The sequence below is a fragment of the Chlamydotis macqueenii genome, chromosome 1, assembly GCF_036417535.1.
Source record: "Chlamydotis macqueenii isolate bChlMac1 chromosome 1, bChlMac1.mat, whole genome shotgun sequence".
NCBI classification, from domain to species: domain Eukaryota; kingdom Metazoa; phylum Chordata; class Aves; order Otidiformes; family Otididae; genus Chlamydotis; species Chlamydotis macqueenii.
In genome coordinates this window covers 64,217,295-64,236,311 of record NC_141556.1, presented here as the reverse complement: position 1 = coordinate 64,236,311, position 19,017 = coordinate 64,217,295, and positions in this window count along the sequence as shown.

Sequence of the window (19,017 nt, the reverse complement as noted above, 5' to 3'; positions counted from 1 at the left end):
GAGTCAAGCTCTTGCTCCCTCCTTCCACACATGCATACAGCACGGCACAGCACGCTTTTATATAAAACCAAGATTTTGTTAAAGCAGCTTGAATTCTAAGTGAATCCCTACTCCAGCTTTTACCCTAACACTACGCTCTTGTCCTAAAACGTGTAGCTTTCATGTAGCTTTTCTCTAGGTAGTTCCAAAATAACACCTCTTCCTAACTGTACCATATGGCTGACAAGGGACAGCCAGCGATAGGTCACACTCAGACAAATTCCAGCAAAGGCTTTGTCTCTGCAAAGAAAGATCTGAGAAGCTTTTATTAACACTGCTGTTTGCATTGAGCTGTGGGGTCACAACCTCAAATAACAGGAAACACTTGCCAAGGAGGCAAAAGATAAGACTGGCAGCCTAACTGAGGTCAAAATCCCCACTGTCTTACCCTGGGTTATGGTTTTGAAGCCTTCATGCTGCTTTTTTAACAAACTGGCTTTATAGACCTAGTATAAACTGGATTTATACACCTAGTAGTCCTACTACTGAGATTAATTTCCTTTCTTTAATTCTAACCACCCAGCTCAGTATTACCAAATGCACTTCCATAGGAAGAGGTAACTATGCAATGACAAATTTGTCCTTTTGTTGTTCATGTCGTTTCATCTTTCACAGATGCCAGTCCTCAGCATCATATGGAAGATAAATCATCATCTCCCAGGAGTCCATCAGAGCAGAGCCAAGAAGCTTATTCACTTGAGACCTTGTTTATCCCCCATTCTGATGATTAACACAGTGAGCAATGCATAGCAAGGAGGGACTGATGCAATCTGGGTTAAAACCAATATTCATTAGGTGACAGTAATGACCCTCACTCCTTCAACAGAAGCGTACAGATGCTGTGGGTCAGAGTGTTGCTCTACTCATGTCTTTTATTTCAAATGAGATAATGCTGGTGAAAAGCACTGTGCTGACAGCCTTAGAGATAGAAGTCCACCATCTGCATAGCACAGGTAACACCTGAAAGCAACAGTGGTGATCAAACGTCTGGAAAACATGACCAAGGAGGTCAGAGTTTGAAGGGTGAATGGGTGTTTAGACTCCAGGAAGATGAAAGGAGATACAGCAGTTTTCAGACATGTGAAAGCTGACTGCAGAAAGGCAGGCAGTAAGCAGTTCTCCTTGTTCATAGGTAACAGAACAAGAAACAAGTTTGAATTGATTGTGGTGAGCAAGATGTGGGTTAGACCTTAGCAAACTGTCTCCAGTGGGTGCTCACCATGGGAACAGACTGTCCAGGTAGACTGCAGGGCTTCTGGGGCAGAACAAGGCATGCAAACATCTGGCAGAATTGGTGTGAGTGTGGCTGGTCCTGCCTCCATGCTGGGCAATGGCCTGCCTGGCCAATGGAGATCTGATCCAGGCCTTTTCCTGTGACTCTCAGATGTCAGCATTATAACCTTTGCATTGCCAGTGTGCTTGTACCCTCAAATGGCAATGCCAACACCAAAGTTTAAGGGCTATCTTCCTGTTCATACCATTCAGTCCGTGGCCATACTGCTCAAAGTGCCGGCAGAAATGCTAGCCAGTGCAATTTGCACTTTAGTGTTGTTGGCATCTGTCTATTTGCAAAAGATCTGAGATCAACTAATGCACAATATGGCAAGTGATCATTACACAAAGTCTGAAACAAACTAGAAGGGAAAGAAATCGCTTCCAAAAAAAAGTGTCTCATGATGCAACAAGGGAGTGTTAGAGGACACCTGGACTGCAGGGGCATTCAATCCACAGTCTGGCCCAATAAAATTGTACTGTGCACAGCTGAGAGAGAGACTTGCCAAGAACATCTCTGAATTTGTCTATAGCCTTATCATAATCCTGGTAGCTCCAGATAGCTCTGAACTGCACTTGGTGGCTATGGATCATAATCCTTCCCTTTTGGTTATGTCCCTTGTGCCTAAAATATGAGATGTAAGTACCTACAAGCCAGCAACTCAACTTTATCCCAGTTGCTTGATTGACTTGCTGGCCCCTTTCCTCTGCAGAAGTAGTTGGAGAGACTTTAGTGATCACTTGCAGCTGGAGGAATAGTGGTCAGCAGCGAAAAAACTGGGTACACCTACTCATGCACTGTGGAGTGTGTAATGGAAAAAAACCTGGTGAGAACATAACCAAAAAAGCAATTTGTTAGACCTCCCATTTGATTCCAGAAATGTTACCATCAGCCTCAACAAAGTGAAAAATGCCTTTATTTTCACCAGTGCCACCATCATCCCTGCTGTGATTGCCACTGGGACTCAGTGCTCCCGGAAGCAGAGTGGTAGGAATAGTCGTCCCTGTGATCCATGGCTCAAATTCCACTGGCTTCCAGACACCACGTTCTGACTTCTGACCACAAGACGTTGGGAGATGCAGGAGGAAAACAGAAAGGTGCTGGTGTCAGTGACAAGAGTCTCTTTGCCAAGAATGATGAAAAATAAAGAAGACGGCATTGACACATCATGACTGTGTGATGATTATATTGCCTGGAGTTAAACAGAGGAGGGAATAAATCAGTCTTCTATCACTGACAGGCATGACAAGCACATGTAAGTAGCTCTCCATTTTGACTGTTTCTCCTCTTCCAAGTTCTTCCACCTCTGAAGCTGTCTGTAAGTGCAAAGAGAAGGGGTACTCTCCACTCAAGGATAAGCTGACAAAGTTAGTTTGCTTTACTTGCTCCCAAATCCCAGATTCATCTGCTGTACCCTAAAAGGCAGTTACTAAGCCACTGGTCTAACAAAGACGTTATTGTTATTAAAGCAGAGTCTTTGGCGTTGTGGTGCAAATTAGCATAATGGCATCACACCCTGTGGCGGCATTAAAATAAATGCTTTTATGGCTCCAGTTTAGGTCTTCAGAGATGGAAGCCTCTGATTGTGAAACTACTCTCAAAAGTCTCATTGAAGTTATCCTGCTGTGTCCTATTAGGATGAACCAAACTCTAAAGACCAAATTTGTGATTTCCCTTAGATAAGACTGAAAAGATCCAGCACATCCTAGATCTCTTAAAACATGAACTCATTTACAACTACCTTGGTTTTCCAATTCCGTAAATACACTCTATCACAGAATGATAATCTGGTTAGTTATGGTGACTTGCAGCAGGCAAAAAGCCAGTAGATAAATGCTTGGTCCTGCACTTTGTAAACTGCCTAAAATGGAAACTGAAATTATTCTTGTACAAAACTGTGAGAGTAATTTCCAAATCAGCAATTTTTCAGTTGCTAAACAGCTATATGTTATGCACACACATGCCATCAACAATTTTTTGGCAAAGAATAGGAATTCCCTCCTCTGAGCACATGAATGTGAGGATCCCTGCTACACAGTGAGACTGAGAGGTCCCTGCTTACAGGAAGCACCAGCCCTATGGAAATGCCCTAACTAGACCGTACAACTGGGAAGGAGTTCCAGCTCCAGTTCTTTCTAATGACAAGGTCTTTAGAAAGGCATGGTCCACTCTAATTACCTGCAAGTAGACTACTTGGTTTGTGAACTGGACAATGGTGCAGAGATACAAGTTGGCTCTGTCTGTCTCTATATAAATCCAACCAGCTCACCAGCAGGGATGACCATCATGCAAACCCACTGTTCTGCTTCCAGACCAAGGCTGAATATGTGTGTGTTCTCAGCACTCACTTGTCATGTACATAGCTCAAAACAAGGTTCTTTCTGCCCTGTCAGTTGTGTAGAGGATCCTTCCTTTCTGTGCAGAACACATCTCTGGTGGTGGAGTTCACCCTGCAGGACGAAGCCAATCCTAACTGCCTTCCCAAGACTCACTATGCTCTTTTTAGGCAACTCTTCTGTCCCAGCTGCTCTGGGAAATTCTGTCCGTGGGTGAGATATCCACCAACAAGCTTCCTGTTTCACTGGGTCTGTGCATCTCCAAGCACTGGCTTGTCCCTGGGTAGCAGGTACTGAGCAGGACAGACCAAAGACATCCAAGACCAAAGACATGCTCAAAGACATCCAAGCTGAGTCTGGAGTTGGTTTGCTTTTGAGAGTGGAAACCATATGGTCTGTTACTCCAGGTTTTCCATATCTGGAGTTCATGTTAAATGAGATATTGGAGAGTTTTCAGTACATAGCACTGATACATTGGTGCAATTAGTAGAGTAAGCTTTCGGTACTCTTCCCCTGACTATTTTAGTTACATCCACTTCAAAACAGTTAGTTCTTTTTCACACCAGACCAGTTCAAAAGAGAATCAGACCCTTCGATGCAGGGATTTCTCTTGAGGCTTGGCCCTTGGATCTTGCTGAATTTAAGTGGGTAAGAATAGCAGCCGTAGCATTTCTAACTCTGGCCTGGAGACTCCCTTTCCACCACAGTGCTCCACTTCCCAGAGCTAGAGTGAATATCACTTCTATTCCTGGCTTTTGAGCGAGTCTCCCAAAAACACTGAATTCCAGCTGTGACACTACTGTACAGGATGGCAAACTCCAGCACACAGTTTCCCCAGGGACGTGGCACAAACCACGCATGTCTTGCTGAGCATCAGCTCTTTGTTTGCAAAGAGCTGCCTGCTCACAGAGTGCGCATACCCCCTACCTAAAAATACATTGCATGCGCTCTTAAAATTACCTTTTTCCTCAGTAGGCAGTTGTTGCTGCTGCTGTCACAAGGAAATAATGTGTTCTGCAGCAAATGGGGGAGTTTGTGCAGGATGGCAAATTGGAAAAAGTCCACAAGCCATTCTCTTTACATTAAAATATAGTTTACAGTTGTGAAGGAGACTAAGAAGACCTGTAGTGCAGTAGCTGAGAAGTGGTCAATGTTATGAATTACACCTAGTCTGAGATGAATAACAAGTCCGGCCGTAGTCCAGCTCAAGCGGACCACAACAGAACATGTATCACGAGAGGGCAAATGCCATTTGCACTCTGAGTGTTGGGATGAGAAGATCATACTGTGTGCTTTCTAAGCTGGTAGGTAGGTGATACAGAGTCACTTTTATGCTGCTTGCCTCTGCTTTCCTCCTGCCTTGTGTTTCTGTAGCTGAAATATACTGTTTTCTTGTTTTAACTTTGCCAAAGAAGCCATGAGCAGCTCCAGATTATGTGTGCATCTTGCAGCCCTATCAATTAGCCCCCAAAAGAACCAAGAGGTGAAGAGGCAGTACATCCTGCCCCTTTCTTCAGCTGTCCTGAAGACAGCCTGAGCACACCTGAGAAGCTTCCTTGAGAAGCTTCCTTAAGGAGCTACATCTCACAGACTAGGAGTAGACCTTCCACGCAATACTGCTGGCGTACCTCTGGAACCTAAAATCCATGATCAAAACAACAAATACTGGCCTGTGGTGTCAACTCTCCAGCTACTGCAATGACAACTCAGAGTGAGCTGGCACCACGTATAGCCTTGATATGAAGGTAGAATAAAATATGAGGTGGGAAGTGAGAATATCAAAAGGCAACATGAGAGGATGCTATGCAAGGCAAGGCTCTTTGAAAATATGCTGAAGGATTGCATGTGAAATAAGAAAGGTTTTCAGCTTCCCACTGTGAAACCTCTCTCCCTCGCCCTGTGATGGGGGCTCGGTAGGGACTGACCCAAGCTGGGTAATTTCCATCCTACTGCCTGCACAGCTCTCTCCTACAGTCTGACAAATTATCTTTATGATAGCCTTGCGAAAATAATGACAAATGAAAACCAACTGCAACCCAGACAAAGCAGTGAAATGTTAAATTCCTGTGAAGTGTGGTAGGCAGCACTAGAGGGGAAAAAGGCTTCGCAAAAGGATGTCAGACAGAGAAGATCGTGAGCAGAGAGCTGAATGAGGCAGGTAAGTTGGGTGGGAAAAGTGAAGGAAGGCATGTGGCATCTGAAAATGAAGAAAAAAGAGCTGGGTAGGAGGCAGGAGAACAAGGGTAGGGCTGGATGCAGCTACACAGCCTGATTCACTTAAATGGTAGCTACAGTGCCATAAACCTGAGCAGTAATGGAGTGATGAGTCAGCCCCGTGTAATTAGCCCTAATGGGCAACAGAGCTAAAGAAGGAGAGGGGTAGAAATAGCAGAGCAAATTCTGTCCTATTTGCACTGATGTAAATCCATAATATGTAGTTTAAAATTTCATCTTATCAGTGTTTTGTTCAGAAAGACTAAAAAACCCTATACTGTATAGGCAATGGGCTGTCTAACACAGAATCCTACAAGTTTGCCATTTTCCTTTTACAGTGCAGCCATTTTCAGATCTTTGGGGTTAATATCACCAGGGTTTCCATATTTCTAGTAGTATTGCAGGAGGGCATCACAAATAGAAATGAAGTTATTTCTCATGGCACAACACAGCCACTGCAAACCAGCATCAAATTTGCCATTCAATACAACCCATTTACTTGACAAGTTAAATGTTTCAATACAAGTTGAGAACTATATTTCTTTGAAGACAGATAGATTTTAGTGGGGAACTTTCATCAACAGCTATTTTACAGAAAAGAGATGGCCCTGTGAGGCAGGACACTGGCCTCTGGGAACCTGAATTCACACTGTAACTGAGGTCAATGAGTTTGATAATTTCATTTGCAGCCCAAAAGAACACCAATACATCTCACAAAAACACATCCTTATCCAATGTGAATGGCAACTTCTCCTTAAGACCTAGGAGCAGAGCACAAAAGCAGTTACTGCAAGTGAAATTGCCTGGCAGATTTATTATATTTGCAATGGGATCTTTTATCTGCCTACCACATGGTAGCATACCAGTGATATCACCTCTGCTCCCTAGCTAATTTAATGAGAACTAAAAACAGTCATGATGTACTTGCCAAAAAAGAGACACCTTTCATCCCTAATTGGTGATGAGACCATTCAACATCCATGATCCCTCATGGAAACTGAACTACAGTCAATGTTCTGCTATCAAGAGTAATGTTGGAGAGGTTGAGTTATCGCAGATAACACAAAATTAGTCTTGCTAAATCAGTCAGGAATGTGATACAGAAACATCCCAGGGTCTCTATATGGAGCCAGCTTACATCCAAATTGGCTTATTAACTCCAAATTAATGTTATCCCTCCTGGACTAGATAACTTGCCACACAGCCTCTGGGGTGGGGCATACCTCCGTGATGGTTTGTAGTGTTCCTGGTGCCAGGAATCCTTGGAGGACAGAGCCTCTCCATGCCTCCAGCATCGGTTGTGTGTGAAGCCTGGCTGGATCTGGAGTGGCTGGTGCTCTAAAACCAACTGGATCCACAATGGCTCCATGCAGAATCACTCTCCTGCCACTGCTCCCTCCTCCATTATCCCCAAATCCAAGAACATCCCAGAAACACCCAAGCAACTGCACTCTTGGTGGAGGTGATACAGCCCTGGATGTAACGCAGCTTCATGCACACAGCACTGTGCCTCATTTAATAACCTTTCTGGGTTCAAGTTGCCTGTACATCCAAACCATGGATAACCAGCAAGCCAAGAAACACCTTCCTACATGTTTACCCTGCATCTTGCAGCAACAGAGGCAAAGCTGGCCTCTCCCAGCCACTGAACTCACAAGTGAGAAGGGGAGCCTTCCCAAACCTCTCCATCCATGCTGACAGACCCCAAATAACACTCAACAACATGCAAAGCTGAGCACACACTTCTCTTAAAAGTGGAAGAGAGAAGTAGAAATGACACTGAGGCAAAGGTGGAATTTATCTCCTGGAAAATGGAAAAATCAGCACAATGCGTTCCTTGCTGTCAAGCTCATCAGTGCCGGGAAAGTGTCTATTCCAGAGATGGTACCCAAAGGCATTTATCTCACAGTTGTGAGTACAAGCCAGTAACTCATCTTCAGACTACAGTTTTTTACAAAAAATATGCCCCGTCCTAGCAGAACATCAGAGCAGAGATGCGAGGGGAAAGAAAGGAATAGGAGCAACAAAGCAAGGGAGGCAAGTGAAGGGACAAGGACAGGGAGTAGGGACTCATTGTTTCACCCCTACACTTCCCTCTTGGAAGGACAAAAAAGTAAGGAAGACTTTTTTTTTTTTTTTTTTTTTAAGTCTTCTATCAATTATTCTTCCTGGCTTAAAGCCTTCAAAAATCAAATGGGCTCAATGGTGCAGGCCACCTGCTGAGCCAGAGAACGTCACGCCAAACTGACCTCCAAATGTACAGGTTATTTACAAACTAATGGAGGCATCAAGCAATTCCACTGCTGCAAGGCCTCTTTCCAGCAAGAGGCAAATCAGAAGACATCACAGGCTGATTTAATAGATCATCGAAGGCCAGCAATTGAATTATCGCGTCAGATATCAATCTCACTCCTCGGTCAGTCTTTATTAAAGAGAAACAGTTATAGAATGACCTCTATGAAGAAGCCAGTGAAAGACCTGCATTTCAAAGCAGTGGGTGAGTCAAGGTTGAGAAATTATACCTGTGACTCACCAGAAAATAAAACTGCTTGTTTCACTTGGAAGGAATTACTGACCAACCTGGGCAGAAGGGGAGGCAGGAGAGCAGAGTGGCAAGGCAAGCAGTGCTTAACTGCTCTTTGGATTTTTATCAGTGTGTAAATGATTTCCTTCTCCTTTACTAAGGACTCAGCAGTGTCTTTGGAAGGACTTGTAATGGGGTCTCCTGCTGGAGAAAAGGAAACTTAACTCCATCTGAAACCCATCCTCCTTCTTTCTAATTCTCCTCATTAAAACAAGAACAGATGTCAATAACAAATGCATCTCTGTCTCTTACAAATGCTTATTTCCTGCTTGGGCCCCAAGCCTGGGAGATAACAAATGTTCTCAACAGCTACCGGACAGCGGAGCTCAGAGGAAGGCCTTGGGGAGGATTAGACACCAAATGTCACCGGTCCTGATTATGTCCCCATCACCGACTGTCACAGAGAGCTTGCAGAGAGAAGGTTGAGACTGGGATTTCTGGGGGTGGGTAGGAAAAGGCAGACTAGGGAATGCAAAAACAAAGATCTCAAACAGATTAAGGAAATCTTTCCTCAACCCAGATATGGTATTTTGATAGGACTGAAGCTAGTCCCATCAGAAATGGTGAAAGAGGAAAATTAGAGCCATTTGTGGGCCTAGGCAAACAGGGCAAAACTTTGAAGAGTTCTCTTTCTGACCTTCTATATTTCACCTTCTTGTATAACAATTATCTTTTCTCCTTGGTCTTTTAGAGTCAGGACTTGCAGGGTGATTAAAATTATGTGTATTAATGTAGCATTTACTCTGTATGCTACCAATCAGCTACCTGAAATACCCAGAGACGTACACAGAGATGCGTAGGTGTGGGATTGAAATAGGAGAACCAGGGTTTGGAGGAGTGCATTTGGCTGAAGCTGTGTGTGGGAAGTCCAGGCCTGGTTCTCAGCAGAGTGCAGCTTCGGGAAGGCTGAAGACTGAGAATAAAAATCCTTTTCTACAGGGTGCTGCATGCTAATGAAATGCTGGCAAAGCGTGGTACTCAGGGGTAGCCTGGTCACAAGTCAGTAACTGAGTCTCTCCACCCAGCCCTGGCCTTCAAGCACCAAGGACCAACCAGGGATATTCTGTGGCAAAAGAGTAAATATAGAAGGGTCTAGCAGTATAGAAGCCTAAATGGAAAAAGAAAGCATCATTTTTACAGACCATCAAAAGGTCACTTTGCGCTTTCACCTGTTGTTTTTGCAAAACCTAGCTCCTCCTAACGGACAGCACAAGACAGATGAGGCATACATGTAAAATATATGCGGTTTAAAAAATATTAATCAAACAAGCCAAACATCAAGAACTTCTCTAGAATAATTGGAAATCTCAGATTAAGCTGAAGAAGAGAGAAAGGATAAACGCATCCTGTTCTGCCTCCTCCCCTTCTCTTCCCCCAAACACATCCGACAGGAAAAGGCAGGTAACAGACTTTGTCAGCTCCTTATCCACATGCTTGCTTTTGATGGCAGAGAGAGAAATTAGAAATTCAGCTCTCACCCACCTCCACACACCCACTGGAGCTGAAAGCGATAGTTCAAATTAAAACGATGATACTTCCTTTTAGTCTCAGGGGGGTGGAGAGTTTTGGGGGTGGAAAGAACAATTTCACACTGTCTTTTTTTCTTTTTTTTTTCTTTTTTTTTTTTTGAGCAAGTGTGAGACAAGAAAAAAAAAGCTGTATTTGTTTTGCTGGGTTGTGAAAGGTGTGGAAATAACCATTCCATGGGATAAATAAAGAACTGCCTCCCTCTTCCTATCAAAGCTACTACACCTACAGCCTGTGAAGAGCAGAAACCAGTGGGAATTGGGTTATGGGAGTGCGAAGGGCAGGAATACCCTGTTTTTAATACAGAAGTCGTCGTCTCCGGCAGTCTTTTGCCTCTCTTGTCTCTGCTGGTCTCCATGGCAACAGCAGCCCGGCAGAAGCATCCTTCTCTGTCTGGCTCCAACACAGACGAATTCAACTAAGGGTCAAAAGCAGCCCTTGCTTTCAGGAAAGCAAGAAAACATGCGGTCTTCCTTCCTCTTCCTTTCCACTGCCATCCTCTTTTCCAATTTTTTTTCCCAGTGCGTTTGGGTGGGGGCTAACATATCACACTTGTTTTTCTTCAGAAAACAGCAGAGAGAAATCTGTTTTATTTTCAGGCGTGTCTCCAGACAGCCTGATTGGCCATATTGATTGCAAGTCAGGATGTCTGTGAGAGAGAAACACCAAGAGATACTGTCCCAGGCCAGGACAGTGGACTCCAGGACATGTGTGCCTTGCAACACGCTGTGAGAGGGCTGCCCAAGCAGCACCCACACTGATTGTATCAATAAAAGCAGGGATTGCACTGCTGAGCCATTAATAAATGCTGCATTGTTATTTGTTGTCTTGTCATTTAAATATCTTGTCTGAAAACCCAGGAAGCCCCACTGACGTTGTCCAAATTGACAACAGAAATTTGTTATTCTCTATTCTCCCTTTGCGCTTCTTCTCCTGAAAATGTCTCAGACATCTGTTCAAAGAGCAAAAGCATTACTGGAAAACCTATTCCAGGGACGAGTCAGTCATGCAGCAGATAGCAGCAACCTTCACTGAGTGAAAAGTCCCACACTACTTGGACAATACTTGGAAAAAATGCATTAGCCAAAATCAGAATCCATTTGTACCTTATTCACTGAATATTTTATCTGGAGCTAAAAATTCTCCCAGTTCTTTTCCTGATTTCTTTGGGTTTGACAATAAGTTTTGTTTAAGACTGCAGAGACATAAAGATAAATGGCTAAACAGTTCAGTGTTTTCTGAACACCTCTCCCACCACGGGGCACTCATGAATATAAATATAAGGGAACAACATTAGTCCTACATCCAAAACACATCACCTTGTGCTGTTCAAAATCTTGCTTTATCTGAAAGAGTCCTGGGTGAGATGAGGGTGGCTAAATTGCACCCGTGTTCCTCCATACCTTCTATCTCATTTCCACTTTGCTTGTTATAAGCTCATCAGCCCTCTTAATCCCTACCCAAAGCCTCTTGCCAATTTTCAGTTGGTGCTACGGAGAAGGCTGGAGTCAGAAGATATGTCTAGGTCTGCCTTGGCTCCAAGGCCAAGCTGTTTTCTGTCCCACCCTCAATCCTTGCTTCCCTTGCACGGGTGGGCAGGAAGAGCTGGTGCTGCTGCTGGGAGTTGGGAGAGCCTCAGGCCAAATTACTGTCACCTGTCCACATGACAGGGAACCACCCCCAGGCAGTGGGAGACTAAAAACTGTGAAACAAACATTTTTTATGCTGTCACCACACATGATGCTGCAAGGCTTTGCTGCCAAGAAATGTGGTACCTGGCGGCATCCCGGTGTCTGGTTCCTTGCTGGAGAGCAAAGTATTTAAATGGTTCTGAAAGGTCTCCTGCCCTCTCCCATTTCTAGGCTGGGAGATGCTGCCAGCTGCCTCTTTCCATCCTCTCATCACCTCCAGATGTGCTCCAGAGAGGACACTGTTCTCCCACACCAAAAAGAGAGGAAAGCTCACGTCAGAAATAAGAACATGGTCTTTAAGTGGCTGTGGGCCCTACCCACTCTTGCTCTGTTCCCACTTGTTCCATCCGCTCCAATACTTGTTTTCACATGTCAAAACCACTCCTACTCCACTTCCACAGGTCCCACGTATTCTTCTTTAGCTTCCACCTGCCTCCCCCTTGCTTCCTCTCCATCTCCAGTTGCCCAGCCCACTCCTGTTCCACTTCTGTGCGTCATCCCACTTCTGGTGTGGGGAAGGGTTGATAACCTTAATGCTGAGCTATTGCAGACTCTTCCCTGCTCCTCTCCCTTCTCCCTTTCCAACCCTGTTCGTATCTATTTATATTGATGATATACTTTAATCTCCCCTTAAGTACTGTCTTGATGGCCTGTTTCTCTAACAAGCATGCATAACCACCGATTTTGATTACCCGTCTGGTCTCTTCTTCACAAGCAACAATCATGGCAGAGACTGCGAGAACATTTTGGAAAAGCTGTAAAACAGCCAGCATTTCCTTAGCCCAGAGGTCACCGCATAAAGCCCCAGGGGTACCTTTACAGCATTAAAGGCAAGACAACCCCAGAGCTTGCGTGGATTTTCAGGTATTGGGTAAGGGCAGCGATGCCACTAGAGAAAGTAAAACATAACTTTGTTTCCCCAAGATAACAAATATCAAAGAGAAACAAGGTGGGATGAAAGGGGACACAAAGGATAAGGAAGACTGTGACAAGCTGACAGGATATTATTCCCTCACTATGCAGCTACATGTGTACATGCTACACTGAGGTACACCTTCTCATGTGTGTAGATTTTGACTGACATCTAGCATATCAGTTAATAACCTCAAGAATAGGAAAGCCTTGGATGTTTGGTCAGTAAAGCTTTCACGCATAGGAATCCTCAAGCTGCAATGGAAACAGATGCCAATTTATCTCAGAAGGTTTTATTGTAAGAGACGCTTGAGATGTCCTGAGAGGGTGTACTGAAAGACAGGAACACACACAAATACACACAGTGTCACCTTTTGCTTTTAAATAATCACAATGGTTTTAAATCTTCCTGCTGTTGAAGGGAGAGGTGAGCTGACTGGAATGAGGTTGACCCAGGAAATTAATTTAGAATTAGAAGCCAAGATTAATATGTCTGTTCTTCTGATTTCCAAAGTAGAAAACAAGGTGGAGAATGAAGAAAGAGGGAGGCTGGAAGAGAAGTGGAGTATATAATTGCCTAATTAACAGGATTTTTTCCACTGATTATAATCACTTTCAAATTAAAGAGGGTTTAACTGTATCATAACCAAAATTTTTCTTATGCTTTTTTGCATTAGAGAAGTGCCAGCAGTGTCAGTAAGACCGCTACAAGATTGGATCTCCAGTGACGGAGCTCTCATTAGTGACCTGGGGCCAAATTTTCACAGCTGGCCTAACCTGGCACGACTCCAGTGAAGTCAGCAGATTAAATACGACCTTCAGACTCACTCGCCTACTGTGCTGTGGAAGAGGGACAGTGGAAACGTAAATCTTATCTGAGTTGTTTGGTAGTGTCCAAGAATGTTCAATCAAACTGCAGAAAGTATTTCAGCAATTATTTCGGAAAAAGATACTTGGTAAACTGTACATTATTATGCTAAGATGGGAGAAAGGGACATGCTTTTCAAGGCAACAGCTCAAACTTCAGAAGATGAAAATTCATGTCATGCTCCGAACTGCAGCATTTTCATGCTTGTTCCTTTGCCACTGCAAACTAGGATTTGGGCACCCAAACGTTGTATCAATTGCATATTCAGCCAATGTTTATTTATATAAGTGAGAACATGCTCCAAATTTGCACGCATTACCCTTCAAGTCTAGTCTGATGTTGCTTATTTTTTCAAATGCAATCAGGTAATACTGAAAAAATATCTTCAAAAGTGTATCGTTGTCAAACTTCACCTTAGTTTTGGAAAAATTAAAAAACGTTCCAAAACCAGTCAGATATTTCTTTGCACTGCATCTCTGAACATTTCAAAGTGGAGAAGACCCCCTTGCATACACATGATATCCATGAAAGGGGCAACATAGAGGGCTCTCTGCTTTCCCTGGTTCATTTTTTTCTTATGATAGCCACAGAAAGATCCAATGATAGCTCTTTTCCAGCTGAGGAGAGGCACTGGGCACTTTAAATTAAAATCTTTATGGGTGAAATGGACTTTCATCATTTAGACATGAAATGACCTTACGCTGCAAAATGAAGAGCCATCTTTAAACAACAAACTGATGGCTCCCTGTGGAGAACATAATGTCATACACTGTACTACACTGGATATTTCTCTTCCTTTGGGAAACTATCACAAACATTATTAACTTCCCAGCAGAAAAGAAAATGAAAACGACCTTAGTAAATATACTCATTTGTCTCTATATTCTGCAATAAAAATGCACCTGTACCCATAACAATATTTTTTACAACTCCACCAATATATGGCACGCTGCCCCACCTAAGCACTTATCTTTTAAAAATACACATGAAGACATACATGTATGCAAGGCACAGCGTACATATGTGTATCTTACAAGCTAAATTTTTACCTATAACTCAAACACCCACAAGCACAGTTCGGATCTATCTACACATGCATGACTAACATTCCTATACCTTACCGTAACAAACAGTAAATATAACGGTAAATGTTCTGCATGCTTATACAATAATACATTTGCTCTCCTGTGTAACCCCCTCACACACATCTGTAGCACACCGTGTTGTGACCACACAGCTGTAAGGTGAGTTGGCGCCATTACGCTGCATGCACCACGGCCACATGCAGCCATACATGGCATTCCTACAATGCCACACAAGGATGCTAAAACATGCTGAAACGTCCTTTGCTAAAACATGGACGTACAACCAATCCCCCAAAGGTGTTACAAATAGGAAAATACAAATAGGAAATATCTTCAGGTTTCCTAACCCTTTCCTAGCTAGTGTAGCATGATTTTTTTTCTAGATTACTTCCTTCTTATATTGTAGATTACCAACAGGCTCATCTGACTGTACACAGAGATGCAAAGCACCTCTGACGAGAACTGGGAGCCCACAAACATCCAAAAGCCAAGTGCACCCATCAGCCCTGACAGAAGGTGATACACAGAAGTACACCACCCATCTCTCACACGTAGCGTTTCCTGGAACAAAGAGATATGATGAACGCCTGACCCTGATCTCCCTGGGGAGCTGAAATGACATCTCTAGCTGCCTGTTTATTGCCTCCAGCCCTTGACAGCATTGGCAAGGCCATCCATATTGCTGACATTTTTCCCCGCCCTCCCCTCACTGCCAGCCTTGCTTGCTATGGCCGGGTAGTCCTGCTAATGTTGCCATTTACAAGAACAGCTGAGACAGTAGTGCTGATCAAGCGTTTCTATCACACCATTATCGATTCAACAGGCGTACGAAAAGCCGAGGGGTGCTCACAATTTCTCGTGCACTTGCAAAAAGGTGGAGAGTCGCAGAGCACGGAGCAGCCTCCCCCTGCTCCAATCGGCCCGGCTCGCTGCGTCTCCTGAGCACGCACCATACTCAGGCTCGCCCTGGATGCTGAACACGTCTGCCAGCCCCATCAGCAGCTTGGCCCTTTGCCATAAATCAATAAGTTCTCTTTAGAATTCCACCTTCCAAAAATATTTACTGTACATAATTTAATATAATACTCTCCTGGATAAAGAGTTGACATGCTTAATTACCTGGCTCAAGTGGTTTCCTTCTACAGAATACTGTATGCCCAGCCAGGAACACGGACAAACACACAGCAGCTTTTTAATCTGCTGGGACCTTGGGGTGGGAGAAATTTCAGTCCTGAAACTCTCCTCTGACAGTGTCCTCCCACTCCTAGGGTGAGTTTGGGTTTGACTCTAGGAGGGAGCAGCCTCCTGCCCACACAACTTGAATAGGCTCTCTTCGCCTTACAAACACCTGAGGGTTTTTTGGGAAGGAAAGACGTGCTGAAAAGAAAGCCTGTATCTTACTCAACTCAGCAAATGGCTGTTGCCATTGATTTAATGGTAGGACCACTTATCCTGGAGGGACTTCTTGGCCAAACAGCACTGGCAGAGTTGTATCACCCACTATTCTTCGTAGATATGAGTGTCCAGGACCTCTGTTCATAAAGCAGCCTAATTACACAGAAGCAATCTGCCATTTTTTCCTCACAACTTTTAGACTGTAGTTGTGTTTGGAAACCATTTTTTGAATCTAAACCCTCATTTACCCTTTGTTTGTATCTTCCCTCTCAGCATGTACATACTGCCATTTGTCAAATGTGGCATCCTTGCCAAATGTAATGCACCCCCTCCTGTGTTTAGGATGCCATCCTAGAAACCACCACCACTAACTGGGGTTTTGGTTTAGCCTTTCTGCAGCCTCCTTATTAACACTTGGCTCATCTGGAGAGTTTTCATTTCAAGGTCAAGTTCTTTGATGACTTATTCCATGCTGCCTGCTCCACGTTGTATAATCTCAGTGAAAGGCGTGCTAGGAACCAGGCATAGACGGCTGAATACAGGTACATGAAGTGAAGGCCGCATGAGAACGTGAGGACACTCCTAGGAGTCTCAGCAAATACAGTTCACACAGCTTTGTGCAGACTTTGACTTTTGAATATCCAAAAGCTCAAAAACTTAGGAAAACTCACCAGTGCACACAGGTATAAATTAACTCACATTCAGATTTCTGGGAATGAAAATGTCCCATTTTGCGTACACTTCTGGGAAGTGCTGACTGACATCTGACAACTGTTTCTCTTTGATGACCAGACGAAATGGCAGCTCTGCACCAAAAGCCAGAACCAAAGTCAAGTGAAACAGTCTAGCTATGTTGAAAGAAGTTGTCCTTTCTTCCTTGTATGATATATTTTTTTGAGAAATATGTATATACCAGTTTTACTAGGTTTGTCTCACATTTCCATGAGGAGGTCCCAGTGATCAAGGAACATCAGTGCCCTAGTTTTCATTTATATCAGCTAAAACATTTGTGCCTTTTGACAAAATATTTCTCCAGGACTTATTGCTATACTGAATAAAATTTTCTCTGCAGTTGCCAGGAACAAGCAATCCAGGGGTACACGCGTTTGAAGTTAAAAGCTGAGTATAGATACTATCAAAGCTGTTCTTTTGTATGTTAATGGCGCTTGTTCAGCAATTCAGAAGAGCAAAATAGCCTGAATCGGTTTGGGTTTTTTGAAAATGCAGTCAACATATTCCTTCAGCTAACCTGATGTACATCTACTGTTTGAAACAGAACCCAAATTTCATCCTGTTCTCATATGAACCCTTTTACCTAACACTCAGTGGCTTCTGATCTCCCTCAGTTAAAGCTTTATAATCACTTCCAAATTCAAATCAGAACCTACTTCTAAAGAGGCGGATGTGTACTTTGTGCAGAAAGGTATAAATTTAGACCCCAAATGTTTTCACAGTAGGGGTTTTGGCAGGTTTTCAGACCTGACAAATTTACTCCCTCTATCAGTAATTCAGGTAGGTTCTCAGCAATGTTTTGGTTTGGTTGCTTTAGGGTTTTTTGCAGCAAGGCAGGTCTTGGTTGATCAGATTGGTCCCTAGCTTGAGCACAGTCTAAATCAAAACATCAATAAAAGTCTCCCTACCTCCCTTGTCTCTGAGGAAAGCAGTGTCTCAAACAGTGCTGTGGTGGATCTGACATCTTGTGTGTAGTGCTGCTGTGTTGGGTGCAACTTGTCGCGTGTGACATCCCATGGTGACAGCAACATGCATGCCCACAGCTCACAAAGTTGTGAAAAGGAGTCGCGATGTAGCTCTTGAAATGCAAGAGATGTGGAAGAATTTGGAACCCCTTCTGTTAAAAGCAAAAGTCTGAAACCTTCAGAATGGCATATCTCCGAATTGGATACAGAAGCTTCTGTTACATGCTCTATTCAGTCATGCACCATGCAATTTTTCTACACGTAATAACAGATCACTGTCAATGTACCTCAGTCTTCATCTGCAGCGCTTTCTGCTATTCTTGTCCCCAGACTGTCTTACGCAGAGGCTGCCTATCATGCCAAATTTTCCTGCTAGTGACAAACATCTCGCATGTAAAAATAGCCCTGAACCAATATCCTTTTTCTGGCCAGCTCCACCGGGCTGAGAGAATACAGATTGAGAACAAACATTTGTACTTCATAGCTGAAGTTTAAAAAATCCTCTTACGTGAGCACTGTAAAAATCTAGTAATCTCATAATCTTGTAATCTAGATTCAGATCTGTTGTCTCCAGATCATCTCTGATGACCAGAGAAACCACAGGTTTGTTTTGCTTGTAACCTAACAACAGTCACTGAAAGCAAAGAGTGGTTTTCTGCTGTCTTCAGAGGTCTGAATCAGGCACTTCATCAGATTATAAAACAGATCTGAGATGCAGCCAGTGTATTCACATATCTTTGTCTCTGGTCCCTCTCTACAACAAGAGAGCTCTGTTTCTCCGTGACACGCCGCGTACCAGCTCCCTGCTTTTCACACAGGCTAACTCCTACTCTCCCCAGGAATAGCTTATCAGAGTCTCCGGCATTGTTTAGCTGGCTATAAACCAGCAAGCAACTTCTGTCTCCATGGTGAATGATTCTTTGTCATCTTTTCCTCAAAGCTTTCTAATTAGACATCCTGTAATTTGCAGCTTTTCTCTAACATATTTGCAGTGGTGTTTGTGTGCGTGTGTGCGCATGGAGAATAAAAATTAAAATGTGGCAGTGAATCAGCAGTCTGTAAATAACTGCAATAAATAAACAACAATTTTTTTTCTAATGAGACATGGACTGGATCTTTCTTTCAGGCAAGCAGCTGGTCATTTTACTGCTTCAACCTTAAATCCCCAAAGCCAATCTGCTGTAACAAAGGACAACAGCAGTTTCCACCTATTGTCAACATCATGGGATGACACGGCTGAGCTTGGTGATCTGTCCCACAGTCTGTGGGTGAAGCAAACAATGGATGCAGAGAAAGTGAGAGCACACTGAAATAACGTGCCATTTGAGAAACATTTGCTTCCAGTTTAATGTTTCTTCTCTGGTCGAGAGCTGATCAAAATCTGTTAGTATTTACT